Source organism: Limulus polyphemus, unplaced genomic scaffold (genome assembly GCF_000517525.1).
Source record: "Limulus polyphemus unplaced genomic scaffold, Limulus_polyphemus-2.1.2 Scaffold1606, whole genome shotgun sequence".
Classification (NCBI taxonomy): Eukaryota; Metazoa; Arthropoda; class Merostomata; order Xiphosura; family Limulidae; genus Limulus; species Limulus polyphemus.
Genome location: NW_013667216.1, coordinates 189,803 through 197,088, shown reverse-complemented (window position 1 = coordinate 197,088; position 7,286 = coordinate 189,803).

The window sequence follows — 7,286 nt, the reverse complement described above, 5'->3', positions numbered from 1 at the left end:
AATCTAGGAATCCTTTCCAATTTGTTTCATATAGTTTAATTCCAAAATATATGGGAAATATATTCCACATTGTCAGAGAAGGTCGTATTTAAGGCAACGCAACTTTAGCGACCAAAACTGTTCCTGAAGTTTGTTGATAGATATTATCTTTATAAAATAAAAAAGAAACATGAAGTACATAAGATAAACCACCAATTACAATTTTCTTATCAAACCTTGGGTGTAACAAGACTGGATAAAATTCCATAGCTTTTATACACGATACTGGGATGCAGAGAAAAACATCCAAAGATACAATGATAACATTTCCTAATAACGTACTAATAAATTCAATGTAATCCTTCGGATACTTGATACTTTATCAATAAAAGGCTTAATTTCCAAAAATGGCAAGAAGTTCTATGCTTTTATGAGTTGTTTCCTCAGTAGGTGAGTTCGTTTGTTTGTTTTCGAGCAAAGCCACAACAGATTATATATATATATCTGTTATGTCCACTGTGGTGATGGGTAGAGTTGACTACTTTTTTCTTTTGTTTACCACTTAAAAAGGGCGGCTAGCACAGATAGCCCTCTAGAAATCAACAAACAATTAATCATGGTGTACCTGTTATTAACACAATATATTTATAGAAGTCGCTTTAGAAGCATTTGAGCCACTTTTGTTATCATAAATCATATAGGTTATGTCTTATAGAATAATAATTAGAACAGAAGTACACGCTGTCTTATTTTGAAATCACTTGATTGATATTGTGTTTTCTAAAGACACTATATATACAGTTGGTCCATAGTTTAGCACTGTGATTGAGTTGTTTGGTCTTTTCTGTAATATATAAAAATATCTATTTTTTTCTTCAAACTATATATACACACACACATACATATATGTGCTGTTTCGACAAGTTATTTTTTACGATACTGAATTGTTTTAATTTTTCAGAACAACCTCGAGAGAAGCTTGATAGACGTTCTTGACAGCTGCTCTGAGAAACTTTCTGGTGATTAAACTTACTCCGCTGCTTTTTTTTATCTTCATACTAAATCTTCGCTGTCTCTTTAGCCCCAGATAAATTACTAAATGTGAAAAATACTCCAAAGATAAATAGAAATGCCAGTCTTCACTTCGCACTAGACTACAAAAATGAACTTTTTATGTTTCTCTATTACTTCTTGATCTACTTAGCAGACTTTTCACTGTAGCGAAAAACAAACTGTTCCCAAGATTTGCCTTTGTTTCTTACGAATTATATAGAATAAATCATTATTTGCTGTCTGCAACATACAGCTTGACATAGTTAAAGAAAAAAACACGCTGACTCGCGAGAATAACGTATTGAAACTTTCATACTGTTACTTCCACTTGCGGTTTACTAGGACAGTTCACAACATAGAACTAAACACAAGTAAACATTCACAATATAGAACTAAACACAAGTAAACATTCACAATATAGAACTAAACACAAGTAAAAATTAACAACACAGAACTAAACACAAGTAAAAATTCAGAACTAAACACAAGTAAAAATGTACAAAATAGAACTAAACACAAGTAAAAATTTACCAATTTTTGAGCATAGTGTCAAATAACGCTAATATTCTATATTATAGTTATGCTAACTTTTCGAACCTTGGGACTAACAAGTGTGGATAACGAACTAAGCAAAATTCAACAACTTTTGACCCATACTTAATAAACATAATACTGAGAATATAAAGAAACATCTGTTAGACATAAAGGCTTAGAAAAGTGCAATATATATATATATATATATTTAGTAATTAAATTAACATGTATTATGTATGTGATCGATTACTTTTTGTTCCTGTAGGTTATAAAAGTACTTGAGATTTTTAACTTTTAATTTTCACTTTTTTGTTTTGTCCAGAAACGCTAATGCCACCGTTAGAATTAATCAAATATTTATAAGAAATAAAAATTTATTCTCCTTGTTTGATGCATGTTGCAGAGGATATTTGGAACATAACTAATCTCCTTGTCTGATGCATGTTGCAGAGTATATTTGGAAAAGAACACATATCCTTGTTTGATGCATGTTGCATGCATGTTGCAGAGGATATTTGGAAAAGAACACATATCCATGTTTGATGCATGTTGCAGAGTATATTTGGAAAAGAACTAATATCCTTGTCTGATGCATGTTGCAGAGTATATTTGGAAAAGAACTAATATACTTGTCTGATGCATGTTGCAGAGTATATTTGGAAAAGAACACATATCCTTGTTTGATGCATGTTGCAGAGTATATTTGGAAAAGAACTAATATACTTGTCTGATGCATGTTGCAGAGTATATTTGGAAAAGAACACATATCCTTGTTTGATGCATGTTGCAGAGGATATTTGGAAAAAGAACACATATCCTTGTTTGATGCATGTTGCAGAGGATATTTGGAAAAGAACAAATCTCCTTGTTTGATGCACGTTGCAGAGTATATTTGGAAAATAACAAATCTCCTTGTTTGATGCACGTTGCAGAGTATATTTAGAACATAACTAATCTCCTTGTTTGATGCATGTTGCAGAGTATATTTGGAACAGAACTAAAGCAGTTTTTGGATGCGGGAATAAAAGAGTTTTTATTAACAAATGGTATGGTTGGGTATATAAACTCTTCAATAATTTACTAATCCTCTAGAAGCTACACAATATCGTGATATTTAAACCTTAAATGGATATAAGCTGTGGTCTATGTTATGAACATATTTCAACAGAATCCACTTTATCTTTCCTTAGATATGTATCTTGATATAAATAGTTGTGTCTCGTTCTATGTATCTTACGTCTGATAACACAAGTCTGAGGAATCAACAGGTGGAGCGGAGCGACAAGAAATCTATTTTTACAAGAAGCTTTGAGAAACTTAACTTTTACTGATTGACCTCTATTAACTTGCTGTTTTTATAACTGCAAGCCCACAAAACTGGACAACTGTTTTAAAAAATCTTCATTATGTAGTTACTAGAAGTAGGTGGGTACATATGCCCACCTGCTTCATGGATTATGTTAAGTATCGTTGTTAGAGTTACTAATCTATACGATCACCTAGAGCAAAGCTTTGCTATCATTATTAGACAATAATTACTGTTAATTTATATCTTATGATGAGCAGTTGTAGTGGCAAGAGTCTGAATTCGATCATGGGTCTTCTTGTTAGTGTACTACCCACTCGTAAGGCTCTCTTTCTCGCGTCATTAAGGCTTGGATCGACCACTTGAATAGTTTCAAGAGTGATATCCAAGTTTTGTTGATGTCTATGCTAGCTGAATGTATAACGATTTTTTCTTTGTGCGTGTTTTATATCTTATTATTTACCAACTCCTCAAGAAACATCAAAAACATTCTTGGAACAGAACTAACAGTACACTGCAGTATCAACCCATACATCTATGGTCGACCTAAAATTTCACACATAGGATTTCCGTCTCCGTCCCATAGTTAGCTGCAGAGATTCACCATTTTAGTTAGATATCTTATACACGTAATGCCAAAATTAATTGGTAAAACATCACAAGTTACGAACTTAGCCCACTTTGCAAAAACTATAAAATAAATCACGATAAATTAGATCTATCATCTTCGATACACCCAACCTATTCACTAACGCAGAGCCCTTCCTAAGTTGTCAGGAGGAAGGGGAGCAGATACACAAAATATAAAATACTTTTAAAGTATTCAGTATCTATAGATTCCTTGAGTGGAGGCCTCAGTCAGAATGCAGAAAATATTCTGGGAGGTCTTGTGCTAGGAAAGTTTTTAGAACCCCCGCACTAACGAAACAGTATAGATAAATCATCAGTAGCTTGAAAGTGATACACCTCTTAAGAAATTCACCCAGTTGACGACCTCACAATAATACTGTTCATAGATTCCCTATAAATACAACTTACTTCCAACATGAAAATCAATACTATCATTTAAAGGAGGCCTAGCCATGTGTTACTACAACTCAGTAGTCTCTACATGGAACATTTTGAAGATAACATCCTCAAAAAGGCTACACCAAGAACCATGGACGTTGACGATACATTGGTAATGAGGCCACACACTACAATAAACAAGATTCCACAATTCGTGAACCATTTAAATAGACAACTTTCTAGTGCACGATAGAAATAGAAGCAAATAACAAATCTCCATTGATATTATGTTATGGTCACTAAGATACATGAATCATATACACAGCAGTTCATAGAAAATCTACAGATATTCGTAAAAACCTCAATTATAGATCAAACCACGCCAACAATTATATATCAATCCAATGTATCAATTATAGATCAAACCACGCCAGCAATTATATATCAAACCACGCCAACAATTATATATTAAACCACGTTAACAATTATATATCAAACCTCGCCAACAATTGTAGATCAAACCACGTTAACAATTATATATCAAACCATGCCATCAATTATAGATCAAACCACGCCAACAATTATATATCCAACCACGCCAACAATTATATATCAAAACCACGCCACCAATTAAAGATCAAACCACGCCAACAATTATAGACCAAACCACGCCAACAATTATATATCAAACCACGCCACCAATTAAAGATCAAACCACGCCAACAATTATAGACCAAACCACGCCAACAATTATAGATCAAACCACGTTAACAATTATATATCAAACCACGTTAACAATTAAAGATCAAACCACGCCAACAATTATATATTAAACCACGTTAACAATTATATATCAAACCTCGCCAACAATTGTAGATCAAACCACGTTAACAATTATATATCAAACCACGCCAACAATTGTAGATCAAACCATGCCAACAATTATATATCAAACCACGCCAAAAATTGTAGGTCAAACCACGTTAACAATTATATATCAAACCACGCCAATAATTATAGATCAAACCATGCCAATAATTGTAGACCAAACCACGCCAACAATTATTGGCTGTTAATACATACTAAACATCTGAAGACCCCGTGGAGAAAAAATACTGTTTACAATACCTTTTGTAAAAATGTGGACTTCGGTACATTAGAAAATACAAAAACCAGCAAAGGTCAGATATCATGAGCATAATAGACATCAGGGACGGACTTGGGGGGTGGGATCAGTGCGGCTTAATGATATGGCTATTGGACCGGCTCTAGCCTCATGCACATCTTAATAATCAGAACTTTATTATAAAGCAACTTACTATTTTATTTTCAATTTATATTAATAGTCCGGCGGGCGGGCCCTCGGTTAAAACTGACGGATTAGCCCAGTGATTGCTCCGACCGCTGTTATGACTCGTCCGCTACTGATAGACATACAAGACTCTATCTGTAAGGTATCAGGACATTTTAGTAACGGCAAATAATTATGTTCTTAAAATAAAACATTTACTACCACAGTGAACGAGTTTATTCTCGAAAATCACAACAATAACCAATAGCACGTAAGTACAAATAATTATGTTCTTAAAATAAAACATTTGCTACCACAGTGAATTAAAACAATAACCAATAGCACGTAGGTGCAAATAATTAATTATGTTCTCAATTCACGAGTTTATTCTCAAAACTTACAGTGAACTAATAAACTATGGCACTAAACTTGATTAAAAATAAAATTGAATAATAAAGTAATTGAATAAGTTGATTAGAAAAAAAAAACTATCACTATATAGCAAATACGTACACTATTATTTATGTTTGCACGAATACAAATTTTATAACCTAATTTTCGTGTTCAAGTTTTCTGACATGATAATGGTTGTTTTTTATAATATTCCGATAATCTAATTTCTATACATGCAGAAAATGGAATAATTGATTGCTGCATCAATTTGCCGGCATTAAAATGCACCGGTAGTCATTTACTACGGCAGGAAAATGTCGTGGCAGTAAAATGTTGTAGGATCATTTGTAATAACCTATCATGCCATAAAATAAGATCATACGACCTGGATACCCCTTCTGAAACCACTGCAATAGTTAGTCTATTCAAGTCCCAGTTAGATGCGAGCATAGAAACACCTGCTGCCACTTAGAATCCTTCTCAGAATTCCCGGGAACACAACAGCGGCTTATCAGCCAAGACGTAGAATAGACATTAATTTGTACTTAGTATCTTGTAACAATCACCTTTTTAACTAGTTAGTACTATAGACTTAAATTATTGTATAGGTTATTAACCATGGCAAAGATTGATATCTTGTCGCCACAAGTACTTCATGCCTCAATATATATACAACTATAACTTTTATGTTAAAAGACATACTTTGGTTAAAATAACAGTATAATATCATATCAGAAACATACTTCAACATATACAGATCATGTTAGTGGACAAACCTTATGTTACTTATCATATCCTGCCGTATAAAACTGCGGCTTGAGGTTTTTTACAAATATAAAAGTTTGCGTAAATAAGGTTAACAGCTCTTTTTATAGACACACCTGGCAGGTTTTTAACCATTGGTTTTAACGAAATTGTTTTAACCTTTTGTGTTTCAAATTCAATTTTGTCTGGTGTTTAAAAAAGTTGTCTATGTCTTAAGCTAACAAACAAATCTTATAATTACCAGGTAAATTTTGCGTTATTGAACATGCATATATAGTAAATTATTAATAAGGACATTTGGATTAAAGTAAAGACGAATATATAATGTGTCAAGCACATTATATCTGTTATAAGCAGTGTCGATGAGACCTTTCGACTAATGCAAAAGGCTCTTCAGGCCAGCTGAGATACGACAGACATATTAATGGTTGAAACACTATTTATATTGGCAATATGCATGACAAAACGGTTTAAATTGGATTAAGTTGGTAAATTGCAATTTTTCATCAAATTTATTTATGTTACAATAGAATTAGGGTTAGGATTTTTAGCACTATAATATTTATTTATTCTAACACCAAATATTATTATTTATAATATTATCACTTATTACTATCTTCAATTAATCTGCTCATTATTCAGAAGAACAGCGTAAACAGAAGAAGACTAATACAGTAATTACACAGGCCTGCGAATTGAAAATTCGTAAAAGTTGTTTTGGTTTTAATAACATATTTTCCATAATTCAGCTACGCAGATTTAGAAAATAATATTAATTTGTTTCTATCATCTATGGATTTTTTACAAATCGGGAAGAAAAACTCTTACTTACATCAAATGATTATTTTATTTACCATAATGAACATTTTCTATTATTATGTTTGTTAACAAAAATACAAATAAACTGAAGAAAAGGGAAGAACATTGATGTCCAACGAATACACATCCTCATTCATC